The following is a 17,545-nucleotide window of genomic DNA, read 5'->3' as shown; positions in this document are numbered from 1 at the left end:
TAATATGTGGCTTTAATATACCGCCAACTCCACAGAACCCTGATAGGCAGATGAGTTGCCCCAAATGTAGCGCATCAAGAACAGATATGGAGCATGGCATGTGGTCGTGTCCCAAGACACAAGAGCTTTGGACCATGGTTCAAGATATGTATCTACAGATGTGTGGGATTTGGGTAGACTCTAGCCCGATGTGCTGGTTGTTTCATTATACGACAGGCAAAACAAGAGGGGGACAGTTACATGATCTGTTCCATACTATTGCTTTGGTGACAAAACGTTTAATTTTGCAATATTGGTTGGCTAGTTTACTCCCAGGGATAAAAGAGATTAAAGCGGGACTAATGGCTGTCCTATATTTAGAAAAAAGAGAAGCAGAAAGGGATAAAGATAAGATGACGAAAAGATTTTTAAAAAAATGGAGAGTGTTCATAGAATCCCTATTGTCGACAGGGGAAATTCAAGAGATAATGAGGCCCTTTGTTAATTCAGATTGGTATTTGTTAGAAGATTTAAGTGGTAGTTTGGATAAATTAAAATTTGTCACATGATAAAGGCATCAGTTGGTGTATGTTCTAGATTTGATTGTCGGACTCCAATCATTGAAGTGGGTTAGATGTGGACATTAGGGGACATGTTAATATTATTTGTGTTATAAAGATTAACGAGTGTTTTATTTCTGTGTAATAATTTAAAGTAACACTTGCAATATGTATTGTACTTATTTGTTTAAAAAAAAAAAAAAAAACAACCAATAAAAATGATGTTTAAAAAAAAAAAAAAAAGACGGAAACTCCAGTATCTGGTTAAGTGGAAGGGTTATGCTCAGGAAGATAATTCGTGGGTCTTTGCCTCTGATGTCCATGCTCCCGATCTTGTTCGTGCCTTTCATATGGCTCATCCTGGTCGTCCTGGGGGCTCTGGTGAGGGTTCGGTGACCCCTCAAGGGGGGGGGTACTGTTGTGAATTCTGTGGCAGAGCTCCCTCCTGTGGTCACAAGTGGTACTTCGGCTGATTCTCTCTGTGAGCTTCCGTTGGTGGAGGAAAGTGGTACTGCGGCTTCTAAGTTTCCTTCCTCAGGTGATGTGGTGAAGTCGTTAGGTGCTGCTCTATTTAACTCCACCTAGTGCCTTGATCCTGGCCTCCAGTCAATGTTCTAGTATTGGACCTGTTTCCTCCTGGATCGTTCCTGTGGCCTGCTGCTCTGCATAGCTAAGTTCCGCTTTGCTATTTTGTTTGCTGTTTTTTCTGTCCAGCTTGTCTATTTGTTTTTTCCTGCTTGCTGGAAGCTCTGGGACATAGAGGGTGTACCTCCGTGCCGTTAGTTCGGTACGGAGGGTCTTTTTGCCCCCTTTGCGTGGTTTTTGTAGGGTTTTGTGTTGACCGCAAAGTTACCTTTCCTATCCTCGCTCTGTTCAGAAAGTTGGGCCTCACTTTGCTAAATCTATTTCATCTCTACGTTTGTCTTTTCATCTTAACTCACAGTCATTATATGTGGGGGCTGCCTTTTCCTTTGGGGTATTTCTCTGAGGCAAGGTAGGCTTATTTTCCTCTTCAGGCTAGCTAGTTTCTCAGGCTGTGCCGAGTTGCATAGGGAGCCTTAGGCGCAATCCACGGCTGCCTCTAGTGTGGTTGGAGAGGATTAGGGATTGCGGTCAGTAGAGTTCCCACGTCTCAGAGCTCGTCTATGTTTTTGGGTTATTGTCAGGTCACTGTATGTGCTCTGACCTCTATGTCCATTGTGGTACTGAATTACCTTATCATAACAGTAATGCATTGAACTATATGGAGGACTATGGGGAGAGCGTTATACCATATGGAGGACTGTGGCGAGTGCATTATACTATATGGAGGATTATGGGGAGTGCATTATACTATATCGAGGACTATATTGTGTGCATTATACTATATGGAGGAAGATGTGTGCATTATACTATATGGAGGACTATGTTGTTTGCATTATACTATATGGAGGACTATGGGGAGTGCATTTTACTATATGGAGGACTATGGGGAGTGCATTATACTATATGGAAGACTATGGGAAGTGCATTATACTATATGGAGCACTATATATAGGACTATGGGGTGTACATTATACTATATGGTGGACTATGGGGTGTGCATTATACTATATGGAGGACTGTTTTGTGCATTATACTATATGGAGGACTATTTTGAGCATTAAACTATATGAAGGACTATGGGGTCTGCATTATGCTATATGGAGGACTATGGGAGTGTGCATTATGCTATATGGAGAACTATGGGCAGTGCATTGTACTATATGGAGGACTATGTAGAGTGCATAATACCATAAGGAGGGCTATGGGGAGGGCATTATACTATAAGGAGGTCTATGAGTAGTGCATTAAACTATATGGGGGACTATGGGGAGAGCGTTATACTATATAGAGGACTGTGAGGAGTGAATTATACTATATGGAGGACTATGGGAACTGCATTATACTATATGGAAGACTATATTGTGTGCATTATACTATATGTAGGACTATGGGGTGTGCATTATACTATATGAGGACTATGGGAAGGGCATTGTACTATATGGAGAACTATGGGGAGTGCATTATACTATATGGAGGACTATGGGAAGTGCATTGTACTATATGGAGGACTATGGGGAGTGCATTATACTATATGGAGGACTATGAGTAGTGCATTGAACTATATGGAGGACTATGGGGAGAGTGTTATACTATATGGAGGACTGTGGGGAGTGCATTATACTATATGGAGGACTATGGGGACAGCATTATACTATATGGAGGACTATGGGGACAGCATTATACTATATCGAGGACTATATTGTGCGCATTATATGGAGGACTATGGGAAGTGCATTTTACTACATGGAGAACTATGGGGAGTGCATTATACTATATGGAGGACTATGTTGTGTGCATTACATATATGGAGGACTATGGGGAGTGCATTATACTATATGGAGGACTATGGGAAGTGCATTGCACTATATGGAGGACTATGAGGAGTGCATTATATTATATGGAGGACTATGGGGAGTGCATTTTACTATATGAAGGACTATGTGAAGTGCATTATACTATATGGAGGACTATGGGGTGTACATTATACTATATGGAGGACTATGGGAAGTGCATTATACTAAATGGAGGACTATGGGGAGTGCATTATACTATATGGAGGACTATGGGGTGTGCATTATACTATATGGAGTACTATGGGGAGTGCATTGTACTACATGTAGGACTATATTGTGTGCATTATACTATATGGAAGACTATGTTGTGTGCATTATACTATATGGAGGACTATGGGAAGTGCATTATATTATCTGGAGGACTATGGGGAGTGCATTTTACTATATGAAGGACTATGTGAAGTGCATTATACTAGATGGAGGACTATGGGGTGTACATTATACTATATGGAGGACTATGGGGAGTGCATTATACTATATACAAGACTTTGGGAAGTGCATTATACTATATGGAGGACTATGGGGAGTGCATTATACTATATGGAGGACTATGGGGTGTGCATTATACTATATGGATGACTATGGCGAGTGCGTTATAGTACATGGAGGACTATATCGTGTGCATTATACTATATGGAAGACTATGTTGTGTGCATTATACTATATGGAGGACTATGGGAAGTGCATTGTACTATATGAAGGACTATGAGAAGTGCACTATATTATATGGAGGACTATGGGGAGTGCATTTTACTGTATGGAGGACTATGGGAAGTGTAATATACTATATGGAGAACTATCGGAAGTGCATTATACTCTATGGAGGACTATGGGGTGTGCCTTATACTATATGGAGGACTATGGGGTGTGCATTATGCTATATGGAGGACTGTGGGAGTGTGCATTATGCTATATGGAGGACTATGGGGTGTGCATTATGCGATATGGAAGACTATTGGGTGTGTATTATTCTATATATGGAAGACTATGGGAAGTGCATTATACTATATGGAGGACTATGGGGAGTTCATTATACTATGTGGAGGATTATGGGGCACATTATACTATGTGGAGGATTATGGGGCACATTATACTATGTGGAGGACTATGGGGCACATTATACTATATGGAGGACTATGTGGTGCATTATACTTTGTTGAGGACTATGGGGTGCATTATAATAAACAAGCAAAATGCTGTCTATTCATCGAGTGATTGGATTGTTTATGCCGGAACAAAAATCATTGTTTTCAGCAGCACATCGGCCTGTGAAAACTGCAAATATGCTGTGATAACATGATACTGTATGGGGACAGATTGATCTACTAGTGATCGTTCTGTGCCCATCACTCTTCCTCAGCAGGTGTTAAGGGCCCGGAAACAAACGTCAAACAACTTCAATATTGTCGATCACACTTGTTTAACGGCCTGAACTCATATATTCAACTAAAATGTTTGTTTGATGGTGCAATATGTAAGCATTTGGGGCCCTACCCTGTCTAAAACCAACCCTGTTGTAGTTGGCTATATTCCTCTTTCGCATTCATTTGTAACGATTATGCATAAATTGCTGTTAATTTTTTCAATTAGTTTAGCCCTTTTTTGGTCATTTTTTTTTAAAGGGAAAGGACAACTCTACTAAATCATCTACATGGGCATATATGTCAAAGAAAGTTGAATAAAATGATACCTTGATATCTTGAATCTGCATCCAGAGCTTATTTTTAATAAAACGGGGCATTACCAGTGTAGTGTATAATGGCTGATCTCACAGCAGAGCTATGTGATTTTACCAGACACATCTGCAGGTTCTGCTCAGCTTCTCATAGACAGCCAGTGTTGCAATATTGATGCAGTACAGCAGAGCTTTGAAAGCTGATGTGTTCGATATGAGAAAACATTCAGTTCTACAGTTGTTAGTTATATTACTCACTCTATTAATGCCACCTTTCATGTAAAACAATCACTGGAGGCAGATTCTCATGCAGATCAGTGTCCAGCCCATAGTCCTGGACAGCTCATTTACAAATAGGAAAAAGCAGATATATCTGGAATAAGACATTGAATCACATACAGTCATGGTTGAAAATGTTGGCACGCTTGAAATTATTCCAGAAAATGAAGCGTTTCTCCCAGAAAATCATTGCAAATATACATTTTGTTATACACCTGTTTATTTCATGTGTTTATTGGAACGACACAAGAGAAAATAGAAAAAAGGCACAATGGACATAATTTCACACAAAACCCCCAAAATGGGCCAGACAAAATTGTTGTCCCCTTTCCAAAATTGTGGGTTAACAACTTTATGTCAAGCATGTGATGCTCGTTCAAACTCACCTGTGGCAAATAACAGTTGTGGTCAATGTTAAAATCTAACCTGAAACCAGAAAAAAGGGGTGAAGTTTGCTGAATCTCTGCATTGTGTGTGCCACACTTAGGGCTCTTTTCCACTTGCGAGAAAAACGGACGAGTGCAATCCGATAAAAAATTGGATTGCACTCGGCCAATGTTATTCAATGAGTGACATCTGCGATTTTTTTCTCCGCTGAAATCGGACTGAGAAAAAATTCGCAGTATGCTGCATATTGCTGCGATTCTCGTACGAGACTCGCCAATGTGAGACAATGGGTGCGAGAAAAAAAAAATCGCACAGCACTCGCAAGATGCGAGTTCTGTCCGATTTTTACGCACCGGTGTCCTTTGAAAAGCCGGCAATTCATCGCAATGACTGTAAAATCACACTGACAGGTTAGAATAGAATAGATATATACACATAGAATAGGTATATATACATATATATATGTCAGTGAGACACCTATATATATATATATTTATATTTAATGCAGCGCTAGATAGCAGAAAAGCCGGTAATTCAATTGCTGGCTTTTGCTATCTCCTTCCCAAACCCGACAGGATATGAGACATGGTTTACATACAGTAAACCATTTCATATACCTTATTTTATTACATATTCGTGACTACTAGTGTAGGAAGTGTCTTTGTGTAAAATTTGGTGGCTCTAGCTGTTAAAATAAAGGGTTAAAGCACGGAAAAAATTGGCGTGGGCTCCCGCACAATTTTCTCCGCCAGAGTGGTAAAGCCAGTGACTGAGGGCTGATATTAATAGCCTAGAGAGGGACCATGGTTATAGGACCCCCCTGGCTAAAAACATCTGCCCCCAACCACCCCAGAAAAGGAACATCTGTAAGATGCGCCTATTCTGGCACTTGGCCACTCTCTTCCCACTCCCCTGTAGTGTTGGGATATGGGGTAATAAAGGGTTAATGCCACCTTGCTATTGTAAGGTGACATTAAGCCAGGTTAATAATGGAGAGGCGTGAATAAGACACCTATCCATTATGAATCCAATAGCAGTAAATGGTTAATAAAACACACGCATTAGGAAAAAAGTATTTTAATGAAATAAAGACACATGGTGTTGCAATAGTTTATTATACTCTCAATCCAATTGAAGACCCTTGTCACCTGAAACAAAGTTAAAATAAAAAAATCAACAATATCCCATACCTCTCTGGCGTTACAGTCAAGGCATACGCTGTAAATCCATCTGAAGGGGTTAAATATTTTACTGCCATGAGCCTGCCAATGCAGCTGTGCTCCTGCCTGTAAGAACTGGGGAATGAATGGAAGCAGGGGAACATAGCTACCTAGACTTGTGGTGCTGCGCCCCCTGCTGGCATAAACTCATGTGAACTCGAGCGTGGGAATTTTTCAGAATATTTTCTCACGCTAGAGTTCATATGAGTTTATGCCAGCAGGGGACACAGCACCGCAAGTCTAGGTAGCTACGTTCCCCTGCTTTCCATTCATTCCCCACTTTTTACAGGGAGGAGCACAGCTGCACTAGCAGGCTCCTGGCTGTAAAATTATTTAACACCTTCAGATGGATTTACAGTGTGGGACATAACTGTAACGACGGAAAGGTATGGGATATTGTTGTTTTTTTTATTTTTCCTTTTTTACAGAACGAGGGTCATCATATGGATTGAGAGTATAATAAACTATTACAACACCATGTGTCTTTATTTCAGTAAAATACTTTTTTCCTAATGTGCGTGTGTTTTATTAACCATTTACTACTGTTGGATTAATAATGGATAGTGTCTTATTGATGTCTCTCCATTATTAACCTGGCTTAATGTCATCTTACAATAGCAAGGTGGCATTAACCCTTTATTACCCCATATCCCACCACTACAGGGGAGTGGGAATAGAGTGGCCAAGTGCCAGAATAGGCGCATCTTACAGATGTGCCTTTTCTGGGGTGGCTGGGGACAGATGTGCCTTTTCTGGGGTGGCTGGGGGCAGATGTTTTTAGCCTGGGGGATCCTATAACCATGGTCCCTCTCTAGGCTATTAATATCTGCTCTCAGTCACTGGCTTTACCACTCTAGCGGAGAAAATTGCGCGGGAGCCCACACCAATTTCTTCCGTGATTTAACCCTTTATTTTAACAGCTAGAGCCACCAAGTTTTACACAAAGACACTTCTTACATTAGTAGTCAGGAATATGTAATAAAATAAGGGATATGAAATGGTTTACTGTATGTAAACCATGTCTCACATCCTGTCGGGTTTGGGAAGGAGATAGCAAAAGCCAGCAATTGAATTACCGGCTTTTCTGCTATCTATCTCTGTATTAAATCTAAATACCGTATATACTCGAGTATAAGCCGAGATTTTCAGCCCAAATTTTTTTTACCAGGACTAGGTAAGTATAGCATATTCACCTGTCCTCGTTCCAGCCGCCGGGCGCCGCTCCATCTTCCCGGCCGGCGCCTCCATCTTCCCGGCGTCTGCGCTCTGACTGTTCAGGCAGAGGGCGCGATGACGCATACAGTGTGCGCGGCGCCCTCTGCCTGATCAGTCAGAGCAGAGACGCCGGGAAGATGGAGGCGCCGGAACGAGACGCCGGGAGCTGCAATCAAGGGAGGTGAGTATGTGGTTATTTTTTTTATTGCAGCAGCGGCGGCAGAGATTTCTATGGGGCACAATGAACGGTGCAGAGCATCGTATATGGCACAGCAATGGGGCATAATGAACGGTGCAAAGCACCGCATATGGCACAGCAATGGGGCACAATGAACGGTGCAGAGCACCGTATATGGCACAGCAATGGGGCACAATGAACGGTGCAGAGCACCGTATATGGGCACAGATATGGGGCACAATGAACGGTGCAGAGCACCGTATATGGCACAGCAATGGGGCACAATGAACGGTGCAGAGCACCGTATATGGCACAGCAATGGGGCACAATGAACGGTGCAGAGCACTGTATATGGCACAGCAATGGGGCACAATGAACGGTGCAGAGCACCGTATATGGCACAGCTATGGGGCACAATGAACGGTGCAGAGCACTATATGGGGCACAGCTATGGGGAAATAATGAACGGTGCAGAGCACTATATGGCACAGCTATGGGGAAATAATGATCTATTTTTATTTTTGAAATTCACCGGTAAATGCTGCATTTCCACCCTAGGCTTATACTCGAGTCAATAAGTTTTCCCAGTTTTTTATGGCAAAATTAGGGGGGTCGGCTTATACTCGGGTCGGCTTATACTCGAGTATATACGGTATATATATATATATAGTGGGGCAAAAAAGTATTTAGTCAGTCAGCAATAGTGCAAGTTCCACCACTTAAAAAGATGAGAGGTGTCTGTAATTTACATCATAGGTAGATCTCAACTATGGGAGACAAACTGAGAAAAAAAAATCCAGAAAATCACATTGTCTGTTTTTTTAACAATTTATTTGCATATTATGGTGGAAAATAAGTATTTGGTCAGAAACAAACAATCAAGATTTCTGGCTCTCACAGACCTGTAACTTCTTCTTTAAGAGTCTCCTCTTTCCTCCACTCATTACCTGTAGTAATGGCACCTGTTTAAACTTGTTATCAGTATAAAAAGACACCTGTGCACACCCTCAAACAGTCTGACTCCAAACTCCACTATGGTGAAGACCAAAGAGCTGTCAAAGGACACCAGAAACAAAATTGTAGCCCTGCACCAGGCTGGGAAGACTGAATCTGCAATAGCCAACCAGCTTGGAGTGAAGAAATCAACAGTGGGAGCAATAATTAGAAAATGGAAGACATACAAGACCACTGATAATCTCCCTCGATCTGGGGCTCCACGCAAAATCCCACCCCGTGGGGTCAGAATGATCACAAGAACGGTGAGCAAAAATCCCAGAACCACGCGGGGGGACCTAGTGAATGAACTGCAGAGAGCTGGGACCAATGTAACAAGGCCTACCATAAGTAACACACTACGCCACCATGGACTCAGATCCTGCAGTGCCAGACGTGTCCCACTGCTTAAGCCAGTACATGTCCGGGCCCGTCTGAAGTTTGTTAGAGAGCATTTGGATGATCCAGAGGAGTTTTGGGAGAATGTCCTATGGTCTGATGAAACCAAACTGGAACTGTTTGGTAGAAACACAACTTGTCGTGTTTGGAGGAAAAGGAATACTGAGTTGCATCCATCAAACACCATACCTACTGTAAAGCATGGTGGTGGAAACATCATGCTTTGGGGCTGTTTCTCTGCAAAGGGGCCGGGACGACTGATCCGGGTACATGAAAGAATGAATGGGGCCATGTATCGTGAGATTTTGAGTGCAAACCTCCTTCCATCAGCAAGGGCATTGAAGATGAAACGTGGCTGGGTCTTTCAACATGACAATGATCCAAAGCACACCGCCAGGGCAACGAAGGAGTGGCTTCGTAAGAAGCATTTCAAGGTCCTGGAGTGGCCTAGCCAGTATCCAGATCTCAACCCTATAGAAAACCTTTGGAGGGAGTTGAAAGTCCGTGTTGCCAAGCGAAAAGCCCAAAACATCACTGCTCTACAGGAGATATGCATGGAGGAATGGGCCAACATACCAACAACAGTGTGTGGCAACCTTGTGAAGACTTACAGAAAACGTTTGACCTCTGTCATTGCCAACAAAGGATATATTACAAAGTATTGAGATGAAATTTTGTTTCTGACCAAATACTTATTTTCCACCATAATATGCAAATAAATTGTTAAAAAAACAGACAATGTGATTTTCTGGATTTTTTTTTCTCAGTTTGTCTCCCATAGTTGAGGTCTACCTATGATGTAAATTACAGACGCCTCTCATCTTTTTAAGTGGTGGAACTTGCACTATTGCTGACTGACTAAATACTTTTTTGCCCCACTGTATTTTCTGTAAGTCTTCACAAGGTTGCCACACACTGTTGTTGGTATGTTGGCCCATTCCTCCATGCAGATCTCCTCTAGAGCAGTGATGTTTTTGGCTTTTCGCTTGGCAACACGGACTTTCAACTCCCTCCATATATACAGTCATGGCCAAAAGTATTAACACCCCTGCAATTCTGTCAGATAATACTCAGTTTCTTCCTGAAAATGATTGCAATCACAAATTCTTTGGTATTATTATCTTCATTTAATTTGTCTTAAATGAAAAAACACAAAAAGAATTGTCCTAAAGCCAAATTGGATATAATTCCACACCAAACATAAAAAAGGGGGTAGACAAAAGTATTGGCACCGTTCGAAAAATCATGTGATGCTTCTCTAATTTGTGTAATTAACAGCACCTGTAACTTACCTGTGGCACCTAACAGGTGTTGGCAATAACTAAATCACACTTGCAGCCAGTTGACATGTACCACATTGAGCATGGAGAAAAGAAAGAAGACCAAAGAACTGTCTGAGGACTTGAGAAACCAAATTGTAAAGAAGCATGAGCAATCTCAAGGCTAGAAGTCCATCTCCAAAAACCTGAATGTTCCTGTGTCTACCGTGCGCAGTCTCATCAAGAAGTTTAAAGCCCAGCAAAGGGAGGCCAGACTTACTAAATAGACAGAGGATAGGAAAGGTATATTTGCGGTCAGCACAAAAACCTACAAAAAGACCACGCAGAGTGTGCAAAAAGACCTCTGCACTGACTCACGGTGCGGAGGTGCCACTCTGCATCCCAGAGCTTCCAGCTAGCAAGGCAAAATCATGATAGCAAGCTGGACAAGAAAACAATGAACAAATAATTAACTAGCAGGGACTTAGCTTCTGCTGGAGTAAACAGGTCACCAGAAAGATCCAAGAGCGAACTGAACCAGTACAAGAACATTGACAGCTGGCCTGGAGTAACGATCCAGCTGGATATCATGATTTTGTCTTGCTAGCTGGAAGCTCTGGGATGCAGGGTGGCATCTCCGCACCGTTAGTCGGTGCGGAGGTCTTTTTGCACACTCTGCGTGGTCTTTTGTAGTTTTTTGTGCTGATCGCAAAGCTACCTTTCCTATCCTCTGTCTATTTAGTAAGTCTGGCCTCCCTTTGCTGAAACCTGTTTCATTTCTGCATTTGTGACTTTCATCTTTACTCACAGTCAATATATGTGGGGGGCTGCCTTTTCCTTTGGGGAATTTCTCTGAGGCAAGGTAGGCTTTATTTTCTATCTCTAGGGCTAGCTAGCTCTTAGGCTGCGACGAGGCGCCTAGGGAGCGTCAGGAGCGCTCCACGGCTATTTCTAGTGTGTGTGATAGGATTAGGGATTGCGGTCAGCAGAGCTCCCACATCCCAGAGCTTGTCCTGTATGAGTTTTAACTATCAGGTCATTCCTGGTGCTCCTAACCACCAGGTCATAACGGTCTTCCTCAGAGGTCATGGGTCTTCCAGCAGGACAATGACCCAAACAGCCTTCAAAAAGCACTAGAAAATGGTTTGAGAAAAAAGCACTGGAGACTTCTAAGGTGGCCAGCAATGAGTTCAAACCTGAATCCCATAGAACACCGGTGGAGAGATCTAAAAATGGCAGTTTGGAGAAGGCACCCTTCAAATATCAGGGACCTGGAGCAGTTTGCCAAAGAAGAATGGTCTAAAATTCCAGCTGAGCTTTGTAACAAACTCATTGATGGTTACCGGAAGCGGTTGGTTGCAGTTATTTTGGCTAAAGGTTGTGCAACCAAGTATTAGGCTGAGGGTGCCAATACTTTTGTCTGGCCCATTTTTGGAGTTTTGTGTGAAATGATCAATGTTTTTCTTTTTGCTTCATTCTCTTTTGTGTTTTTTCATTTAAGACAAATTAAATGAAGAACATAATATCAAAGAATTTGTGATTTACAATAATTTTCAGGAAGAAACTGAGTATTATCTGACAGAATTGCAGGGGTGGCAATACTTTTGGCCATGACTGTATATATATATATATATATATATATATATATATATATATATATATATATATATATATATATAAATGAAAAAAGGAAAACAGCACTACCAAATGAAAAAAAGTGGACTTTAATGCCCGAACGGCATTAAAGTCCACTTTTTTTCATTTGGTAGTGCTGTTTTCCTTTTTTCATTTTTATATTTAGAACCACCCTGAACAGTGGTTTGGGAAGCTTTGTACATTTTCTAAGGTAGTATTTTGATGCTGTTCTATTTTTTTCATTATATATATGTCTCAGTGACATATATATATGTACAGTACAGACTAAAAGTTTGGAAACACCTTCTCATTTAAAGATTTTTCTGCATTTTCATGACTATAAAAATTGTAAATTCACACTGAAGGCATCAAAACTATGAATTAACATGTGTGGAATTATATACTTAACAAAAAAGTGTGAAGCAACTGAAAGTATGTCTTATATTCTAGGTTCTTCAAAAGGTAGCCACCTTTTGCTTTGATGACTGCTTTGCACACTCTTGGCATTCTCTTGATGAGCTTCAAGAGATAGTCACCGGAAATGGTTTTCACTTCACAGGTGTGCCCTGTCAGGTTTAATAAGTGGGATTTCTTGCCTTATAAATGGGGTTGGGACCATCAGTTGTGTTGAGCAGACGTCTGGTGGATACACAGCTGATAGTCCTAATGAATAGACTGTTAGAATTTGTATTATAGCAAGAAAAAAGCAGCTAAGTAAAGAAAAATGAGTGGCCATCATTACTTTAAGAAATTAAGGTCAGTCAGTCCGAAAAATTGGGAAAACTTTGTAAGTGTCCCCAAGTGCAGTTGCAAAAACCATCAAGCGCTACAAAGAAACTGGCTCACATGAGGACCGCCCCAGGAAAGGAAGACCAAGAGTCACCTCTGCTTCTGAGGATAAATTTATCCGAGTCACCAGCCTCAGAAATCGCAGGTAAACAGCAGCTCAGATTAGAGACCAGGTCAATGCCACACAGAGTTCTAGCAGCAGACACATCTCTACAACAACTGTTAAGAGGAGACTTTGTGCAGCAGGCCTTCATGGTAAAATAGCTGCTAGGAAACCACTGCTAAGGACTGCAACAAGCAGAAGAGACTTGTTTGGGCTAAAGAACACAAGGAATGGACATTAGACCAGTGGAAATCTGTGCTTTGGTCTGATGAGTCCAAATTTGTGATCTTTGGTTCCAACCACCGTGTCTTTGTGCGACGCAGAAAAGGTGAACGGATGGACTCTACATGCTTGGTTCCCACCGTGAAGCATGGAGGAGGAGGTATGATGGTGTGGGGGTGCTTTGCTGGTGACACTGTTGAGGATTTATTCAAAATTGAAGGCATACTGAACCAGCATGGCTACCACAACATCTTGCAGCGGCATGCTATTCTGTCCGGTTTGCGTTTAGTTGGACCATCATTTATTTTTCAACAGGACAATGACCCCAAACACATCTCCAGGCTGTGTAAGGGCTATTTGACCGAGAAAGAAAGTGATGGGGTGCTACGCCAGATGACCTGGCCTCCACAGTCACCAGACCTGAACCCAATCGAGATGGTTTGGGGTGAGCTGGACCGCAGAGTGAAGGAAAAAGGGCCAACAAGTGCTAAGCATCTCTGGGAACTCCTTCAAGATTGTTGGAAGACCATTCCTGGTAACTACCTCTTGAAGCTCATCAAGAGAGTGCCAAGAGTGTGCAAAGCAGTCATCAAAGCAAAAGGTGGCTACTTTGAAGAACCTAGAATATAAGACATATTTTCAGTTGTTTCACACTTTTTTGTTAAGTATATAATTCCACATGTGTTAATTCACAGTTTTGATAGTCATGAAAATACAGAAAAATCTTTAAATGAAAAGGTGTGTCCAAACTTTTGGTCTGTACTGTATATATACCTATTCTATATGTATATATCTATTCTATCTTTTCTATTCTAATCTGTCAGTGTGATTTTACTGTACACAGCACTGATTTGCCGGCTTTTCAAAGGATACCGGTGCGTAAAAATCGGACAGCAATACGGATGTCATACGGATGTTGCGATAAAAAAATTGCATAACACTCGCTTTACAATTGCATGATTTTCCTCCGTTTTTCGGTCCGTAAATCGGACCTTTTTTTTCTCTCAAGTGGAAAAGAGCCCTTAGCATGGAAAACAGAAATAGGAGAAGAGAACTTGTGTGAGGACTTGAGAACCAAAATTGTTGGAAAATATCAATAATCTGAAGGTTACAAGTCTATCTGTAAAGATTTTGATGTACCTTTGTCCACGGTGTGCAACATAATCAAGAGGTTTACAACCCATGGCACTGTAGCTAATCTGGATGGCAGTGAATAATTGCTTACAGGTTGCAACGCAAGCTAGTCTGGGTGGTGGATAAGCAGCCCCAATCAAGATCCAAAGAAATTCAAGGTGTCCTGCAGGTTCAGGGTTCATCAGTGTCAGCGCGAACTATCCGTCGACATTTGAATTAAATGAAATCAAGAAGGACCTCACTGCTGATATGGAGAGACAAAAAACCTAGACTGCTGTTTCTCAAAATCATTCTGCGAAAGCTCGTTGTGGACAGATGAGACCAAGGTAGAGTTTTTTGTAAAGCACATCATTCTACTGTTTACCGAAAACGGAATGAGCCCTACAAAGAAAATAACACAGTAGCTAGTGTCAAATATGGTGGAGGTTCAAAGATGTTTTGGGGTTGCTTTGCTGCCTCTGGCACTGGGTGCATTGATTCTGTGCAAGGCAACATGAAATCTGAAGACTACCAAAGGAGTTTGGGTCACAATGTATGCTATGGGCGCAGTGTAATGTAGGTCATTGGTCTTTCCACAGGACAATTACCCAACATACTTCAAGAAGCACCTACACCATGTTCCAAATTATTATGCAAGTGACATTTTTCTCGGATTTTCCTAAATGGTCGGTGCAAATGACAGTCAGTCTAATAAAAGTCATCACCCATTAAGAGTATACATCGAATGTTATTGAAGAAACCTCCTGTAATGTAGAATGATTAGATCTGTCTCTTTAAGAAAGTGAGGGCGGGAGTTTATTTTCAGTTTCAGTTTCAGTTCTAGCCTGTTATGCGAATGTTATGCTGTGTGCTGGAGGAAAAGAGGAGACGAATAAACTACAGTTAACGCTTACTCTCTTAAATTCCTTGCACCGTGTGGACATTATACCTCCCAATAATAACTGTATAATCTCCAAAATTAATAAAAACTCAAAATGCACTGTTCCAATTTATTAAGCACAGTAGAATTTATTAACATTTGATAAGTTTTAAAGAACTGAAAATGCTCATTTGTGGAATTTGCAGCATTAGGAGGTCACATTCACTGAACAAAAAAGCTATTTAACTCCAAAGCATCCTAACAGGCCAAGTTACATGTTAACCCTTCTTTGATATCACCTTCACAATTCTTGCATCCATTGAACTTGTGAGTTTTTGGAAAGTTTCTGCTTGTATTTCTTTGCATGAAGTCAGAATAACCTCCCAGAGCTGCTGTTTTGATGTGAACTGCCTCCCACCCTCATAGATCTTTTGCTTGATGATACTCCAAATGTTCTCTATAGGGTTGAGGTCAGGGGAAGATGGTGGCCACACCATGAGTTTATCTCCTTTTATGCGCATAGCAGCCAATGACTCAGAGGTATTCTTTGCAGCATGGGATGGGGCATTGTCAGCATGAAGATGATTTTGCTCCTGAAGGCACGTTTCTGCTTTTTATACAATGGAAGAAAGTTGTCAGTCAGAAATGCTATATACTTTGCAGAGGTAATTTTCACACCTTCAGGAACCTTAATGGCCCTACCAGCTGTTTCCCCATGATTCTGGCCCAAAACATGACTCCTCCACCTCCTTGCTGACGTCGCAGCCTTGTTGGGACATGGTGGCCATCCACTAACCATCCACTACTCCATCCATCTGGACCATCCATGGTTGCTCAACACTCATCAGTAAACAAGACTGTTTGCGCAGGCGTGTACTACGGAGGACAGAAAATAAACTTCAATCCAATATTGCGGCCAGCATGCAGCCAGCGGGTAAGGAAAGGGTGAATCAAACACCCGAAAACTCAGCACATATGACCAAAAACCGGTCGCGCCAAATTCAGGTGACAGGTTCCCTTTAAGATTGATTTCAGTGATCCATTGAGCCCTGAGACACAATACCATCCACGAGTTTATTTGAAAAATAAAACCATTAAATCTTTATGACACTTAAATCCAATTTGCATAATAATTTGGAACACAGTGTAGAAATGGATAGAAACAAAATGCAGGGGATGTGAAGTGACCAGCAATGAGTCTGGATCTGAATCCCATTGAGCACCTGTGGGGTGATCTTAAAATAGCTGTTGGGAGAAGGTGCCCTTTAAATATAAGAGATCTGGAGCAGTTTGCAACACAAGAGTGTTCCAAAATTCCAGTTGAGAATTTTAAGAAGCTTGTTGATGGTTATAGAAAGCGATTGATTGCAGCTATTTATTCCAAAGGGTGTGCAACCAAATATTACGTTGTGGATGCCAACAATTTTGTTTGGCCCATTTTGGGGGTTTTGTGTAAAATGTTGTCCAATTTCCATCTTTTTTTCTCTTTTTTTTTGTTTTGCTCCAATACATACAAAGGAAATAAACATATGTATAACAAAACATTTGTAATTGTAATCATTTTCTGGGATAAAATGTTTTCTGGGATAAAAACATTTTATTTTTCTGGAAAAATTTTGAGGTTGCCAACACTTTCAGCCATGACTGTATAAAAATGTATTGTTTTATTCAACTTTCTATGATCTGCTTGCGCAAACAGATCACTACTTGATCCTACTCACAGATTTCCTTTAAAGACAAGAGACAAGTGGTAGCAGCAACAATGAATGAAATGACTTCAAGTCCACCGTCATTTTAAGTTGCAACGCAGATTTCCTGTTAATGGGAATGTATCGACAGGGTTTTGCTATGTAATCTGAGAGCGCAATGGGACAGAGACCCTGATTCCAACAATGTATCACTTAATTGACTAGGTGCAGCAGTTATGATAGTTAAATTTTTCTCTTTGCTGTGGATCTAGCAGAGCTAAGTTAACCCTGCCCACACCACAGCCCACAGGGAGTGAGTGGTGTGGTGGTAGTGGTGGGGGGTTGGCAAGAGGCAGCTTGTTTTGTAATGATATCGTGCTGATAAAACACTGCATTGAAGCAGCAAAATACAGCCTAGTGACACATGCCTATAATCAGGCTTTCAGCCCCTACATTACGGTACTCTCAGCAAACATCTGATGACAGATCCCCTTTAAAAGCAATGGAACGAGGTTTGTGGGTGCTTTTCACAA

This window comes from Ranitomeya imitator, chromosome 6, assembly GCF_032444005.1.
Source record: "Ranitomeya imitator isolate aRanImi1 chromosome 6, aRanImi1.pri, whole genome shotgun sequence".
NCBI classification, from domain to species: Eukaryota; Metazoa; Chordata; class Amphibia; order Anura; family Dendrobatidae; genus Ranitomeya; species Ranitomeya imitator.
The sequence above is the reverse complement of the archived record's forward strand: the minus strand, read 5'-3'. Positions refer to the sequence as shown.